The sequence below is a fragment of the Geotrypetes seraphini genome, chromosome 1 (genome assembly GCF_902459505.1).
Source record: "Geotrypetes seraphini chromosome 1, aGeoSer1.1, whole genome shotgun sequence".
Lineage (NCBI taxonomy): Eukaryota > Metazoa > Chordata > Amphibia > Gymnophiona > Dermophiidae > Geotrypetes > Geotrypetes seraphini.
Window position 1 is genome coordinate 87,827,877 of NC_047084.1, and position 17,880 is coordinate 87,845,756.

General features: G+C 44.8%; 1 protein-coding gene across 2 annotated transcripts in view; it reads left to right on the forward strand.

Annotated features, from left to right (window-relative positions):
• Positions 1-1,823: 1,823 nt before the first annotated feature.
• CTIF (cap binding complex dependent translation initiation factor) overlaps positions 1,824-17,880 on the forward strand; it is a 463,145-nt gene continuing 447,088 nt past the window's right edge. The window contains exon 1 of one of the 2 annotated variants that reach the window (XM_033934740.1): positions 1,824-2,020. The gene's annotated coding sequence lies outside the window, so the exon portion shown is untranslated. Of the gene's footprint in view, positions 2,021-3,528; positions 3,626-17,880 lie in introns of those variants that run through there. The other variant, XM_033934750.1, reaches the window with a different exon arrangement.

Sequence of the window (17,880 nt, forward strand, 5' to 3'; positions counted from 1 at the left end):
TCAAGTGTGACTGAGTTGACTGATAGTGTGTGTTAAACAAGTAAGTAGAATTTTTAGCCTTTAAGATTCGTAAGGGCTAACTTATAATTTTAAAAACTAATTTTAATATACAACATTTTCTTTTTGTTGTAGTAGCTTGTTGTACGTGAGAAACAGCCCTGAAGCAGTAGACAAACATTGAAGTCTACGAAACGCTGGCCACGTTGGTATCACAAGATATACGAGCTCTACTAAAAAATGAAAACCAAAAGTTAAAAAACGAAAGCTAAGTACTTGTTTCACAAAGACTAATGTTTAACAACAATTTGAAATTAGAAATGTTTAACAACAATTTGAAATTAGTAATGTATGAGTGATGTCAGTTTGGTCTCCAATGAGTGAGTGTAGACACCTGACGTATATTAGATAAATTAGGAGTAATTTTAAAATTAAAAAAAGGATTAAAAAATAAATATTAAGAATAAATAATGATACTCCATTTATAAAATAGTTAGAATATAGGGTAGAAGATATATAGGAAGGAGACCGATGATTGGAGCAAAGGAGCATACAACCGCGCTGAAATTTCGGTCTATGAAAAGCGACTGGGAATGGTTTATTCTCATATTCTGTCCTTATTATAATATATGAGTATATTATTTATTTGGTTTTCATTTCTTTGTTCTTGGATCACATATTTGTGGACAAAATAATTAATTATGATTTCCTAGAATGTTTTAGAGTTATACTGGCTGTGCGCAGCTCGACCATGACTGGAAACTTTTTATTTCTATTCTGTATTCAAGTAGATTTACTTGTTTATATTTTGAAAATTTGAATTAAAAAAAAAGAAAAAAAAGAATGGCCATACTGGGTCAGAGGTGGCAATTTAAGCTACCTGTAGTCATTTACTAAAAATATTTTCACTGCTAAATTGAGCTGAAGCCCTCAACCGCTTTGTTTCCATCCTTTTGCCATTTTGGGATCCTCTTCCCTAATTTTCTAAACTTTCACACACAGTTATACAGTTAGGGCCTGATTCTCTGAAGGAAGCCAATCTTGGCGCTAAGAAGCAGTTGCTGAGTGCGTGACAATCACACATCAGCGTCCATTTAAAAAAACCCAGATACCTCAAGGAGGCAGTGCATGCAAATCCATCTCATACATATTCATTGTGGATATCCTGAAAACCTGACCTGGCTCCGAGAACCGAAATTGCCTACCCCTGTACTAGGAGTTTCGCTGCATGGAGCATTTACAGGCGCCTGAGGGGCTGAGCCATGAGTAACATGCGGAGAGAGTGTAGGGTTTAGTGCTCTCTGTGTCTGTATATGGCCGTTTGGTGGAGGATGGGCTCGGGAGGGTTTCAATGACTGGGAGGGTGTAGATGGGCTGGAGTAAGTCTTAACAGAGATTTCGGCAGTTGGAACCCAAGCACAGTACCGGGTAAAGCTTTGGATTCTTGCCAAAAAATAGCTAAGAAGAAAAAATTAAAAAATGTAAATTGAATCAGGTTGGGCAGACTGGATGGACCATTCGGGTCTTTATCTGCCGTCATCTACTATGTTATGTCTGCTAGAAACTTTTGGAACAGGTAGGGTTCTAAGCTTCGCTTGACATGCATGTTGTACCACAGAGAGGATTACTGCAAAATGGTTTAGTGATCCTGGAAAAGGACAATTCCTAGGATCTGGCTGGTGTCCTCCTTGGCCAGGGGAGCCCCCTGCACGTGAGCAATAGCAGCTCAAGGCGGGGAATCGGCCGAGACAGCAGCCAGGAGGGCGGGATCCTCAGGGCCGGACTCCAATTCCCAGGCGGCCAAGCGGCGGCGGCGGGGCCTCCTTTTAAACCATTCGCACGTGGTTCTCGCTGGGGGCAGGGCTTGGGCGTCGCAGTTCTGGGATCTCTCGCCCCGGCTGTCTGGCGGAGCCGGGCAGGAAAAGTCCCCCCTCCCTCATGAGACGGAAGGCAAGAATCTGAAGCCCCCCCCTCCCCGGAGTAACCTTGGATTCCCCCCCTCCACCGGGTGACTAGAGCCAAGGTAATGCGACGTCCACCCTTTGAAACTTTAGGGGGCGAGTAAGGAGGCTGCACCGTGCCTGCACTTTCCCCGCTGCCTTCCCCTCGAAGCCTCTGTGCCGTGGGCTTGCCTCCGACCGCCCCGGGCACGTCTCACTCCCACTCCCCACCCCCACCCCCCTTTTGTTGTGTTTTTTTTGAAACTGTGGCTTCTCTCTTTCCGTACTTTGAATAGCTGCGCTGCTGTCAAACAAAAGGCTGCAGCTGTTCGCTGTAGAAATGACGAGACTTGGGCATGGTTGCATTCCGAAACGGAGACGGTGTGTGCCGAAAAAAAATAAAAAATAAATAAAAAGCGCCACCCGAGCTTTACTGACCCTTTGACATGCTCTTGAATCGCTGCTTTAGGCCATGCCCTCTGGCTTGTGCCCCATGTGTGTGATGTCGCTTTAACTCCCCGTTCCCTCTGCGGCAAGAGAACGTGTGTTGGGGGGGATCGCATGACATGCACAGAAGAATTGCCATACTGGGACTGACCGGTATCCCGTTTCCAACAGTGGCCAACCCTGGTCCCGCATAGTAAAAAAAAAACAAAAAACCAACAGATTGGATGCTGCTTATCCCGGGAATAAAGCGGTGGATTTCCCTATTGTGCAGATTCTATTTCGGAACAGTTTACGGTGGGGAATAAGAAATGCTGGGGTGGGAAAACCCGTTTTTATTTTCCCCAATTGTGGCTGGTCGTAGGCAAGGCCTCGCGGTCCATCTGAATAGCCCTTTCCTATTGCATCATTTGCTTGCAGTCCACAAGATTGTTAGATACTATTAGGGTTTGTGTTTGGTTTTTTTAGCTTGCTCATTGATAGCTTTTTATTGGAGAGACCACATCGTAGCAGTATTTTTTTTTTTTTAATTTGAACTTGGGATGGAAACGCAGTTTGTTTGGGTTTTATTAACAGGTGCTTTGCCGACAGCTCTTTTGTTGACACTGCCGATTTGGTGCAAACGACCGGGTTGGGGGGGGGGGGGGGAGGGTAACGTTTTGCTTTCATTGTCTCGCAAATGTCATCCGGGGTGGTGACTCTACAGCATTTAAATACCGATGTATAAGATAAAGCGCGTGTTAACAAAAGACAGGGGGGGGAAAAGAATTATCGGCCATCCAAAACGAAACCCTTTTGTAGGGTTGCGGCCAGGGGGGGAGCGTGCTATTTTGTGCAGGGTCCGGAATGATTAATTGCCCCGGTGTTGAATTCGCTTTTGTTGGGGGGAGGGGGGGGAAGGTTGTCAGTGATACGACAGACTGCGGAATCGGAGCCGGCAATGCTGCTGGATGACTGTTCCCTGCCTCCTTTTTCCTTTGCCAAAGAAAGGTGCAGTGCGCGTGTAAGGTGGGGAGGATGAGCCTTCTTTTTGTTGTTGCCCTGTAATATTCCCTTGGATTTGGGTGCGGTCCCGACGCTGGCTCTCCGGCTTGTGGTGCATCCGCCGGGGTAATACTAGAGGGTGATGGATAAGGAATCGTTTCCCCCACCCCCGATCGGTCTGGGAAGAATGCTGGCGCTACCGCTGACGGGCAGCATTCAGAAGTGACACAGCGTTCCCCCTCTCCGTGCGATGCTGGAAGGTGGGTTCAGAGCGCGCCGATCGCATGCCGTAGGCCTTTCTCTGGTACGTCGGTTTAAAGGTATGCGTGCAATGCTGCTACTATTTAGGGTTTTGCCGGGTACTTGTGACTTGGATCGGCCTCCGTGAAGACGGGATATTGGGCTAGATGGGCCATTGGTCTGACCCAGTAAGGCTGTTCTTATATTCTTAAATACCCTTAGTATATCTTTTATATTTCTTTATTTTGTCCTGGCTTCATCCAGATACTGTGTTTTCATTCCGCTTTTTCCCTCTGTTTTGTTTTGGTGTGGAATTCCCCCCCCCCCCTTATGTTTGGTGTGCCTAGCAGATTTAAAAAAAAAACACAATCCTAAAAAGAGCAACTCCTTCCCTCTCCCCACTGCAAACCAGCCGAGCAAGCTAATAGTGACACCAACGTTTGTTGTGGCAGTGAAAGGGTTAAGAATTGCAGTCGCTGAAGCCCTGCCGAGGCTGTACCATTGTGCTTGTGGGGGGAAGAAGGGAGAGAACACACATTTTGTGTCTGTATTTTTTTTCATGTTTGATGTTGGCAGGGTGTTGTCTGTCGGCTCTTTATGTGTGAGAAGAGCAGACTTCAGTGTGGTGCTGAGGCTTTAAACTGGAAAGCCAAAGCTTCAGTTTTCCAGTTTGCCCTGCTCTTTGCTGCAGTTCCGCCTCCTGGCGAAGTTGTGTGCATGGCAAAGCACTTTCTGCACCGCTTTTGCACTCGTATGTTGTCTTGTGGCCTGCAGGTTTTCTAAAAGCTTTAGTGCCTTACTGTAATGCTTCCAAAGATTTAATTAATTGAACCGACTGTTATCAGTCCCTTTACTGAGTGAAGTATTTCAATAGCTAGCAGAGTGAAAGGCAATATGTTTTCTAAAGAAGTGCTATAGTGCTTGTGTAGGTGCAGGAATGTGATGTGTGGAGGGGGTGGAGCCTCTTTTAGCTAGGTCCACCCAGTTAGCAGCAGTAGCATGGGCCATGGGAAGAGGTGTCAAAACAATGGAAAATATTTTCCGTATTTAAAATGGCTGAAACCTCTGGTTAATGATGTTTTCTGTGTATACATCTCAAGGTTTTGCAGGCTGCATTTGGCCCATGGGCTACAGGTTGCCCACCCTGGTCTAGTGTCTACTGATGTTTACCTTGGGATCCACCCCCAACATCAGTCCTAGATACGCCACTGGTTGAACAAAGCTGCATTCTGCTGTGATTTGCACCCTCCAAAAATTACTCATTGGACTCATGAAAGAATGGTGGACAGTAAAGGGACTAATTACCCTGATCAGCCTCTGGTCTTCCCCACTACAATTTGATTCCTCTCTTGGGGCTGTGGATCTGTCAGTAAGGCGTCCCTCTTCATCTTCTTCTGCTTTTCAGCTTGCCTTCCAACCAGTCCATGGAGGAAAGGCGGGAGAGGGGAAATATCTGATAGAGACGTTTAAATACCTCTGTGATGTAAATGCGCGCGAGTCGAGTCTCATTTGAAAGGAGGCTCTGGAATGAGAGGGCATAGGATGAAGTTAAGAGGTGATGGGCTCAGGAGTAATCTAAGGAAATACTTTATTTTACAGAAAGGATGGTAGATGTGTGGAACAGTCTCCCAGAAGAGGTGGTGGAGGCACTTTGTCTGAATTAAAGAAAGCCTGGGATAGGCACATGGGATCTCTTAGAAAGAGGAAGAGATAATGGTTACTGCGGATGGGCAGACTGGATGGGTCATTTGGCCTTTATCTGCCATCATGTTTCTATTTTACTTGTAGGGTAGAAGTAAAAACTCACCCCAGTGAATACCTGGGGCTTTGATTAATTGCCAGCAGTAATGCTAGATCAGGGATCTTAAAGTCCCTCCTTGAGGACCGCAATCCAGTCGGGTTTTTAGGATTTCCCCAATGAATATGCATTGAAAGCAGTACATGCACATAGATCTCATGCATATTCATTGGGGAAATCCTGAAAATCCGACTGGATTGCAGCCTGCGCTAGAAGTTGTTTAGAGCAGACATTTTTTCTTTGTAGCCTAGTGGTTAGTTCAGCAGCCTGAGAACCTGGGAAACTGTGTTTGATTCCCATTGCAGCTTCCTGCGATGCTGGGCAAGTCACTTAACCCTTTATTGCCCCAGGTACAAAATAAGTACCTTTATATAACATGTAAAACTACTTTGTAACTACAGAAAGGCGGTATATTAAATTCTATCCCATTTCCCTTTTTGAAAAAAAATTGTACACCGCTAAATACTTATGTCAATAGTGGTAAATGAAATAATAAATCCAATCCAATCCCTTTTTCATTTAGGATGTGGAGATCACTGGCCCTTAAATTTTATGGGAGGCAAGGCTGTCATCAGAGGCCCTGCACCCTGCTTTAAAATAGGCCTAAGGAAGAATGGGTAGTCCAGATATGGAGTGTTTGCTAGAGAGTTGTCTGAGCTCCATCTTCCAGAGTCCACAATGTTAGCTTCTCATTCACAATTTAAATTGATAAAAAGTCAGCGCAAGAAGTTTGGGCTTACTGGTAAAGAAGAACCCCCCCTCAAAACCCCCTACCAGCATTGGAGAAACAGATTATAAAGTATGAAGAAATGCAAATTGGAGACCAAGAAAATGTGACAGATGTGTTTGGTGCAACTGGCCTAACGAAAAAGAATTTCCAAGCTCTGACATGTTGCATCACATATTACATCCTGTGAACTCAGAAGTACTGTATATGTAAATATATTTCTATATACAGAGAGAGATTGGCTTAGGAGTGAAGCATCTTATTGTTGTGATATGTACAGGGCTAATCATTTATAGACACTTCCCCCCCTTCCCCAAATATATCATCTTGTAATTACCCGGTTCTCTCTGACCAGAAAATCACAATTCTGCTGTCTTCCAGTAGATTTAGGCCTCTTGAGGTCTTCTGTATTCCTGTGGTTACTATGATGATTCATATTTATACCCTTCGGTACTGTGCCAACTCCAGAGTCTGTTCCTTCCACTTTGCTGCACTAGTACTACTGCTTATAATTTTTATAGCGCTGCTAGTCATGCACAGCGCTGTACATTAAAGCATTCAATAGACTGTGTCTGCTCGGTAGAGCTTACAATTTAATCAAAACAGACAAACAGGAGAAGTAGGGTGTTGGGGAGTTTCTCAGACATGACATGGGTGCTTTATAAGCAAGTGGGGGTTAAGAGTTGAAAGCAACCCAGAAAAGTGGGCTTTTAGCCGGGATTTGAATACTGCCAGAGACGGAGCTTGAAGTACTGACTCGGGCAGTCTGTTCCAGCTGTATGGTGCAGCAAGAGAGAGTTGGCAGCAGAGGAGAAGGGTACAGATAAGAAAGACTTGCCTGAGTTGTCAGGTAAGAGTATAGGGAGAGATAAGAGAGGGAAAAGATTGAGGACCTATGGAGTGAATGCACAAAGAGGAGTTTGAACTGTATGCAGAAATGGATAGGGAGCCATTGAAGTGACTTGAGGAAAGGGGGTGATGTGAGCATAGCAACTCTGGCAGATAATAAATTGTGCAGCCAAGTTTTGAATGGATTGAAGGAGAGACAGAGAATTACATTGAGAAGCAAATTGCAGTAGTCTACTCTAGGCAAGAGGTGATAAGAGTGTGGATAAGGCTCAGATTTTGGCACTGTGCACCTGGACTAGGCATCCTGAGTCAGTATGTATTATTTCTTGTATAATCTCACTCTATTCCTGGACAAGTGGATTTTGCATACCATATCGCGAGACTAGTGCTGCCTGATTCAGGAAGAAAATTTTGATTCAATTCAGCTTATTGAATCGATTTTTCGATTTGATTTTCCTGGCCAATTGGGTGTTTTTTAAAAACATCCTGGTGGGTTTATTTTATAGCCTCTTCACCCCTTTTATAGCTTCTTCACCCCCCTTTGCCTTCTCCTAACCACACTGGCGCTGTGGTGTAAACAAAATAAACAAGCAAAAAAGACTTTTCCTCTCTCTGTTAAATCCTAGCTCACGTTTGCAGTCTAACACCAGTTCTGGCAGGATACACATTCAAATCTGACATATTGTAATCACAAAACAGAAAATAAAATTATTTTTTCTACCTTTTGTTGTCTGGTCATTATTCAAATCTTGTTGGTCCCAGGCTCTGGTTCTCTTTTGATAACTTGCTTGCCAGGGTCTCCTTCTTTCTTCTTTCTCCATGTTAACCATCCATATTCCATCTCTGTCCTCCCCTTCCGTTTCCCTTCCCTCCCCTGGAGGTCTGGCATCTTTCTTTTTTTTTTTTTGTCTCATTCCGCAGATCCACCTTTTCTCAACTACCCTTTCATCCAGAATCTCTCCCTCCTTCCCCACCACCCCAGGGTCCACCATCTCTCCCTTTCTGTTCCTTTCATCCCTAAATCCCATTGTCCACCATCTCTCTCACTCTCCTCTGTTTTTAGACCCATTATTTCTTCCCCCCCAAGTCCGTCATATGCACTTCTCTCTGAACCCCCTTCCCTCCCTCCTTCCCTCCGTGTACTTCTACACCAGGGCCTCCCCCTCAAAGGTCTGTCCCCCCCTGATAGCCTGTACCACCCCACCCCTGAAGGCCTGCACTACCCCCCTGAAGGCCTGTCCCCACTCCCCGAAGGACTGCACCCCCTCGAAGGACTGTTCTCCCTCCCCCCCCCTCCGGAAGGCCTGTGTGTTCCTCCTTGACCTCCCGTGCCTCCATTTACCTGATTCCAGCAGGGAGCAGCCGACAGTGAGGATTGCCGGTACTTTAGCGATCATTGCAAGTTGCCATAGGCCTTTGGAGCTGTCTTCCCTCTGCCGCGGTCATGCCCCTCTTCTGACGTCAGAGGCAGGATAGCGGCAGAAGGAAGACAGCTGCTGAGATCTATGGCAACCTGCAATGATCGCTAAAGTACCGGCGATCCTCTCTGCAGGCTGCTGGAATCAGGTAAATAGGCGCAGGAGGCCAGGGGGGAAGCCGGACACTGCAGCACTTCACGACTGACCCTACCCCCTTGCCCTCTAAAGGAGGAGTGGCAGCGGCCGGCCAGCAAGAGGCAGTGCTGCCGATCCTGCTTTAGGGGGTGAGGGGGGAGGGTCAGACAATGAATCGGGAGGCTGATTTTTTTAATTTTTTTATCGATTCGAATTGATTCACCTGAAATGAATTGGTGAATCGATTCGAATCGGGCAGCACTATGCGAGACTGCTTGTAGGAAGCCTCATTTACATAATTTTTCTGACCCTCCCCTCTTACCTCAGGACTGCCCTCTGGTCACCAGTTGCTTTCCTACAAGCGAGACAGTAGGAGCTAGTTTTTTCTGCTTGTGTTTATTTTCCCTTCTACTTTGTGTCGTTGTGCTGCAGAGGTTCCCTGCGAGGATAGTTCTGGTTGCGGGGGATCGCAGACTTTGCGGGAAACTCTGCTCCCTGGGGGTTGGCTGTTTTGCAGTGCACCTCCTGGACAACCTGCCCTTTCAGATTGGGGGCTCAGGGATCGTTCCCTTGGGAGCTGGCTCACCCCAGGTTTGCCCGCTAGTGGGTTTGAACGCAGGCTGCGTGGCTCCATGGAGGTGTGTCCAGGATTGGAGCCGACTGCGTTTCTCCATCAGTCATGTGCACAGTGTCTTCCGAGGGTGACGGAGGTCTCTGGCCGTTGGTGTCAGATCAGAGGGTTATTCAGAAGACCAGCAGTATAGTCTGCAAGGCTTGTTGAAGCAGAGGATCACCCTGTAAGCTGTTTCAGCTTACTTTACCGCAGCTCCCAGCGTCATGCAGTGAGTACAGGACTGACAGACTATCATAGCAATTTGGGGGGATCTTAAAAAAATAGCATTTGGGCAGTTTGGGAGTTAATCCTTGTTCCCCCACCCCTAAAATTGCCATGTTCGGGGGGTTCCTGTGCTTTTCTAAGGCTGTTTTTCTTTGAAAATTACACCCACTGTGGTCATCTTGAATTTTCCTGATTTGAATTTAAAGTTATTTTTTGCCTTTACAAGCTTCGTTTTTGCAAGACAACCACTCAGATGGACTTCTCAGGGTAGGATACTTCAGATTCATGCCCTGTTTGCAGTGGATGTGTTATGCGTCGCAGAAGGGAGGCAAGATTTCATTGGCCCTGGTTCCCTCAACTCCTTTAGGGAGTCCTGCCGCCCACGCCAGCTGTGGCCAGTCCAAAAAGTCAAAATTGGCCCGTGGGGACATCGTTCTTGTGGCCCCGGTGAAATGCAACTGCGATTCAGCGCCGAAGGCGAAAAATCCTCCAAAGGCACTAGAGTTCCCAGAAGGCGGCTGCTATTCTGAATGAGGGTTTCTCCCGGAATTTATTAACATGCTCTTCCAGGCTTATTACATTACATTACATTACATTCGGGATTTCTATTCCGCCATTACCTTGCGGTTCAAGGCGGATTACAAAAGGTTAGTTTAAAAAAGACAGAGTTACAATGATTAGCTAGAGAGGTAAGTTGTAGGTCTTATAAACATTTAGCAGGTTGTTGAGGGTGAGGTGGTTTGTCAAAGAGTTAATAGGTGGTCATAGTGGAAGTTCTTTTGTTATTATTAGTGCAGTAGTGGGTAGATCAAATGTCAGTTTTAGAGTTACTAAACGGTCGTGATGTTATTGCTGCTTATCTAGCCCAAGAAAAAGGTGCCCAACGCGCCTCCTTTTAGTGTCCTTGTTGGCTTCGGGGGTACCCCCTTCTCAGAACGCAGGACTTAAGTCCAGACTTCCTGAATTGTCCAGAGATGATTCGTCGGCTGGTACCATGGATGATGCCTTTGTTTACGCAGGTGGGCACTACCACTGTGGAGGATGTAGTGGCAATTGCAGATCTCCAAGATCTGGATCAGGGTGAGGACCCCACAGTGCAGAGATTCTTTAAGCCCTCGGTTTTGGTTAGTCTAATTTTTGAATCTTAGGTGTGGTCTTCGACCACAAATTAACTTACCACGATCAGATTAGCGCTGTTGTCCACACCTTCTTTATGATATGCTCTTTAGCTAAGGGCTGGATTCATGAATCTGCCCAATCAGGCCCAATCCGGGCAGGCCCGACAAATTCTTCAAACTAAAATATGCAGATGGGGGCGATGGGAGGAACATCTCCATCTGCCGGCACGGATTGCTGTTCTGCGATCTCCTTGCATGCGCAGACCATCTGTAGATGGTCTGCGCATGCCCGTCCAGCCACGACTTTAAAAAAAAATATTTTTCCTTCGCGCAGGCTGACTCTCCAGCGCTCCCCTTTCAGCCAATCTTGCCACCCAGACTCTCCTGCTCTCTGCCGCCTTCCCTGCAGTGCGAGCCCTCGGGTTTAAAAGTGGGGCTGCACTGTGGCGTGCAGCTCCGCTTTAAACCTGTGGGCTCGCACCGCAGGGAAGGCAACAGAGATCAGTCTGGGCGGCGAGAGGAATTTTGGAGTTTCTCTGTTGTGATCTCTATTTTCCAAGTTCCCTTTTCTGGGCTTAGCAGTTTGTTTTTGGACTTCCAATTCAATTAGAACCAGAGCTGGGATCTGGTACCTTACCTTTCATTTGCTTGTTACATCACATCCCAGCTTATTTTGGTCCAGTCATTGCAATAATGGTTCTTTGGCTGCTGGCCATGCACTGTGGCATCTTTTATTCATGAGCCTCTAGTCCGTCCCCGGCCCCAGGGCTCTGCAGCCCCTGAAACAGCGAGATTGGGGCAGCAGATGGCAGGGCGGCGCTGGAGAGTAGGAAAAGAAGGTCTGCGTTTGGTCCCCAGCAGTCGCTTCTGGAGTTGATCGGCCAGCCCAGTCGGATCGTGAAATGTGTATTGTGAATCGCGTCCCTGCCTACTTTACATGCGCTTCTCATTTGCATGCACGGATTCGAAGCGGATCGCTGGAGAGGTTAGCGAATGGGGCCGGAGGGAAATTTGATCGTAAAGGGGTCGCAAACCAATTGGTTTGCTTTGTGAATCTAGCCCTAACTTCCTGGAGCCTACTTCACTAAATATCTTGATATATTTTTAGTAACCTTGAAGCTTGATTACTGTAATTCACTTTACAAGGGTATCGCAAAAAAGGAACTGAGGTGTCTTCAAATTGTTCAAAATACAGCAATAAAGCTTATCTATCCCCTCTTTGAGAATTATCAACATAAGGCTTTCAAATATCTTCTCAGTTACTTCCCCACAACTCTGGAACTCCCTACCAATAAATTTGAAGGAAGAAAAATCTCTAGATCGATTTAAAGGCAGTTTGTTCCCTGTTTAAAGATGCTTTTGATTAATGATGTCTATTACTAAGTAGGATCTCTTAGTTGGTCCAACCTTATAGAAAATCCTTATCAATCTTTACTTTTAGCTTCTAATCCTTTAAATCTGGTCTCCCCACTCCAAGTTGTTTTTACCATTTATATTTACTGTCCTATTCAAATGTAATTCTTACCCCTCTACCCTTTCGATTCAGTTTGTCTTTATTGTCTTTGGTATAGATTGTATTATGTCTGTTATTCATAATTATATGTACTGTATGTTCCCCTTTTTGTATTCCGTGTATAGTGCTTAGAATTTTGATAAGTGATTTCAATCAAATTTTAAATAAACTTGAATTCCTCCAGGAGTTGAAATTGGAGGTAGGGCAATCAGCAGCTGTGGAATGCCCCCTTACGAGCAGCACGAAGCCGCAGTCTTTGTCCTTTCCTAATTATCCGGGAATTGAAGCTGGTTAAATTACGCTCAGTTCCCTGATGAAGCTTGGTTGCGAAACAGGGAGCCCTGTTGGAGATTGTGGAGATATACAGCAAGCGTCCAGGAGTTTCTAGCCGCTGTGTCTGGCTCAGGCTCCACTGTGCTGGTTTTTTCCTGCTTCTACACCCCAGCATTTTGATGAAGTCTACTATGAACACCATGTTTGCAAAGATAAGTGTGATGTAATTTTGATATTCTATAGAAGTAATTGAAGTTTAATAATATATTTCTCCACTTATCTTGGAGTCTTTGACCAAGGATGTGTTTGCCTGCCTCAAAATTGGTATTTTGAGAGTGGCTTGTCTATTTGGGCAGTGTTTTTGTACCCTTCTAGACACGGAGGTCTTTCTCCATTTTTTTGTGCATGAATGTTCATAGTGCTGGGTAAATACTTGAATGTAATTTATGAGTATTCCTTTTAATAAAACCATGTTGCTACAGATCTTGTAACCCATTAGAATCTAGGAAATTCACTATCCTTTCCAATAACTGAAGTGAGGCTTACTGGCCTATAGTTTCCCGCTTCATCTCTGTGATCACTTTTGTGAAGAGGGATCACATCTGCTCTTCTCCAGGCCTAGGAAACCACTCCTGTCTCCAAAGATTTAAGATCCACCAGAACTTCACTGAACTCCCTCAATATCCTGGGATGGGATCCCTTCTGGTCCCATTGCTTTGTCTACCTTCTGCATTTGTGGTCATTACTGTGGTAGTTACGTTTCTGTGGCAATCTAAATTTTTTAAATAGTTTTTTGTTTAGTTTCACTTCCTGTTGCATTGTTAAGAAGTGAGTTGCTAAGATTGTTGTTCACATTTGCTATCTTCACTACTATTACATCTTGTCTTTTGCTGGGGGTGGCCACCATAATTGTTCTGCTTACATACGCCTAACTTCTAGTTTAAATGCCTAGAAACACATTGCTTGAATTTCTCAGCAAGAATTTCTCAGCTTTACAGTCACAAGAGAGATTATCTTTATTACTGATCTCTGAAGAGTACTTATTATAATAATTATTATAATTTATACATGTAAGCTTCAATTTGTGAAACTTTCATATATATATTTTTCAAAATCTATTTTTTTATTAACATTTTAAACCAGGACAGTCACTGAAGTCCAAAACCTAATGCACTGGAGAGTCCTAGAGGATTACATAGATAAGGAAAGATGATAAAATACTTTCAAATGAAACTTCCCTTTTTTGTGTCTGTCAGGTATAATCTAATTTTCAAAATGTCCACTTTTTGTTGTGAAGTCTGGGTATACTGTTTTCTGTTCCCTTTGCACCCAGTTTTCAACAGATACATTTTCATGCAGACTTCAGCCCCTAAGCTGAGTGTAGGTGGAATACAGATTTGAAATTCTAATCTGCATGATTTGTGATCCTATCAAAAACAACATCCACCCCCTGGACCCTCTTCCCCAAATGAAGTGGTTTTGCTGAAATGAGCAATTCAGACCTTGGAAACTTTTGTCCTTTAGCTTGACTCTTTCCTTGCTTGTGGCCACACTTGCTTTATGAGGGGATGTCTAGCTGGGATATTAAAATTAACACATGATGCCAGGGTTGAGTTCAAAGTCAAACTCCTATGAACTTGTAAACCTGCTTCTGTCTGGCACATTGAAGATGCAAGTTACTGCATGCTGTGGTTGGTAAGACAGGCTCCCAGAGCATCACTGCCAGCATGTTAATTAATTTGTGTCTCCTATTGCAAACCTGTGTTATAGGTTCTACAAATATCAAAGGGATACAAAGATGAAGTATTATATAGGAGTGGCATCATTTTGTACTTCATCTAACATAGTAAAATTGGTGTAATTTTTTGCTACTTATAAAGACCAGGCTGGATGATCCAGTTTGTGCTCTTAGAGCCTATTTTGATTTTTTGGCCTTTAAAATACTGGTCCAGTCTTTGGTATTAAGACATTTGGATTACTTAAGAAAAATAGTGCAAGACTGCATATCATTCAGAATACTGCAGTGAGACTTATTTACGGCTTGAAGTTCGATCATGTTACCCGTTTCTACAGAGAATTACATTGGTTGCCTGTAGAGGCACGGGTTATTTTCAAGCTGGGTTATTTCTATTATAAAGTTGCTGTGGGTCAAGCCCCGTCTTATCTAACTGACTTATTTTGGTTTTCCACTTCAAAGTGTTCTCGAAGTTCTAAAGCTCTTTTCATTTTTCCATCAGTGAGGTGTTGTAAATTTAGATGACGGCATATAAAGACCCAAATGGTCCATCTAGTCTGCCCAACCTGATTCAATCTAAAAATTTGTTGTTGGTTTGTTGTTTTTTTTTCCTTCTTCTTATCTATTTCTGGGCAAGAATCCAAAGCTCTGCCCGGTACTGTTCTTAGGTTCCAACTACTGAAGTCTCCGTCAAAGCTCACTCCAGTCCACCTCCCAGCCATTGAAGCGCTCCCCAGCTAGAGAGTTGCACGGGGACAGAAATCCCACCCATCCCCGCAAGGATCCTCTCCGTCCCCACCAGGATCCTCTCCGTCCCCACCCATCCCCGCAAGGAATTACCTCCATCCCCGCCTGTCCCCATAAAAAGCAGCAATTACTTCTGACAGGATCATCAATTCCACAGTTTCTTTTGTGTTTGCGCTGCTGTTTTCCTTGTGGAATCTCTTTGGTGGAACCCTTTTTTTGTTTTCTGTTCAGGTAATTAACTTATAAACCCCCTCTTTTACTAAGGCTGACGTGCCCATTATATTATATGGACGAACCCTGCTTCCAAAGCCTTTCATCCCTGTGGGAGTCCCGTTGGCTAGAGGGGGGTCCCCGTGGGAGTCCCTTGAGCCAGAGGGGGTCCCCATGGGAGTCCCGTGGGTTAGGGGGGGATTCCCGTTCTCGTGCAGACCTCTATCCCCAGCCCATCCTCCCCCAAACGGCCATATACAGACACAGACCATGCAAGTCTGCCTAGTACTGGCCTTAGTTCTTCAATATTTACTATTATTTTCCGATTCTAGATCCTCTGTGTTCATCCCATTCTTATCAGGCAGCAGTCTGGGATAGGGATTTTAAATTGTTGTTATCTATGTCCACTTCATATTTACGATTCAGGAGACAATTGAAAATTCTTCTGTTCCTAAAGTTTCTGGGCCCTTAATTTACTGTCATTTTTACTGATGTAGTTGTAACTAATCTTTTGTAAACTGCATAGAACTTATCGGTAATGTGGCCTAGAAATCAATTTTTATGTTATGTTTGCTCTTAAGGGCAGCCAGGGTTGTATCTATAACTTCATGCAGATTACCTCAGTCTTTGTCTTCAGGGTTGAAACTAACACCCAGTACCATCTACCCTCTCTTTTTCCAATGAGTGAAAATGCTCTATACACTTCCCCCTCCCTATTCACGGTTTCGCGGTTTCGATTATCCGCAATTTTTTTTTTTTATGGGTGTGTGTGTGTGGGGGAGCATAGTTTAGGGCCTTCCTGCCTCCCTACAGGACTAAATGTCTAGTAGCATCATAGATTACTCCTTACCTGGTGGTCTAGCAGGCTTTCGGGGCAGGAGCGATCTTCCTACGCTCCTGCCCTGTGTAGATCGCCAATAGGAAATGGCTGCCGTGAGCTCCCGTCGTAGTCTCGAGAGACTATGGGAACTCACGGCAGTCATTTCCTATTGGTGATTTGCACGGGGCAGGAGCGTAGGAAATTCGCTCCTGCCTTGCTAGACCACCAGATAAGGCCGGGATGCTGGGGGGAAGGCGGGAGGGAAGCGGGTGTGGGTCAGAGCCGGACAAGAAGTTATTTGTGGTTTTTCACACTTTGCGATCCGGCTGTGCCCCTATTCCCTGGGAATACCGAGGGAGAAGTGTACTTTGTATTCCATATTCATGCCATAAGGGAACCAATGAAGAAGTGGAGTATCAAAAATCTCAATATCAGACAATAAAGTTTCCACTACAAATTGTTCAATGCCATTATTATGCTCTCTTCACTTTTTTAAAGATTATTTTTGAATTGTATTGAGGAAGACAAAAAAAAAAAAAAAAGCAAGCCTCAGAGTCCCCGAAAACTTTTTGATTCGTGACATTCTCCTCATCGGCTAAAAACCTTTGAATGCATTATTGTGGCCAAAAAATGTACCTCCCTCCCCCCTTTACAAAACCGCGTAAGAGGTTTTTACCGTCGGCCGAATGCTGTGCGCTGTTCCGATGGTCAAAGAGTTCCCATGAGTGTCGGAGCAGTGCAGAGCATTCGGGGGGATAGGAGGGAGGGATGGAAAGCTGTAACACAGTGGTGGGGGATGGGGGAGGGAGAGAGAGGACAGAGGAAGTAATGTTGGGGTGGAGGAGGGAAATAGATGAAACAGGTAGAAAGGGGTGAGAGGGAGAAATCCTGCATATGGTGGAGGGGAGGGAGACATGCATGGAGAAGAGAGAGGGAGAAATGTTGGACATAGGGTGGAGGACCTGGGGAGAGAGCAAGAAATGTTGCACATGATAATGGGGAGGAAAGGAAAGATGCGGCATGGAGGGGAATAGAGAGGTTTGACCCAGGGCACAAGGCAGGGAGAGAGAGATATATGGTAAACAGTGGGAAAGAAAAAATGTTGGATATGGCAGTGGAAGGTAGAAAAAAAAAATTTATTTTTTATTTTGTGATTACAAGATGTCAGATTTGAAATGTATATCGTGCTAGAGGTGGAGTTAGAAAGTGAGCATGAGCTGGGACCTAACAGAGAGAAGAAAAGTCTTTATTTATTTTGTTTACACCACAGCGCCGGTGTGGGGGGTTGGAGAGGCCAAAGGGTAAAAAAGGCTACAAAATAAACCTCAATCGCACTACTGGGTAAGATTTCAACAAAAAATGTCCCCAAAAATCCTGAACAAATCAGCAAACAAGAAAAAGGGACTATAAGTGAATATGATCCTTTAAACTGAGAAGGTGCTCAGAACCAACGAATGGTAAGAAAATCATAAAACGGGGGACAAACCCCTGTAAGTGTTTTCAGTAGTCTATCAATGCACCATCTTCAGTCGGTAGAAAGGTTTAAACTGTGTCTAAATAAATACAGTGGTGCCTCGCATAAAGAACGCCTCGCACAGCGAACGCTGCACACAACAAACTTCATGTCATGATTCATACAACGAACTTCGTTTCACACAACGAAGTCGCCCGAGCTTCCACGATCGCTGCCGATGTATTGCATCCTTCCGCGCAGGCACTGCAGGCAGTCGTTAGTCACTACGCTTAACGCGTTTCACATAACGAACTTTTCGCATAACAAACTTGCTCCTGGAACAAATTAAGTTCGTTGTGTGAGGCACCACTGTATTTGTTTTAAAAGTGTCCATTTCTTTATAGAACAGCAAACTCTAATAAGTTAAAGTGCGAGTTGTTTTAGAAAACTTAACTTGAAATAAAGATGAGGAAGTTGTCTCACTCCAGCGGGTGCAAGTAGTGAAGGAGAGGCCTTTGACTCTGTGAAAACAGAGGGAGGAAAAAACAGGCAGAAGGAAAAGGCTCCCTGCTACTGAGTTGAAGGAGAAGGGAGAACCAAAGGTACCTGAGCGGCTGAGCTGTTACGGTCGTGGCCGGTGC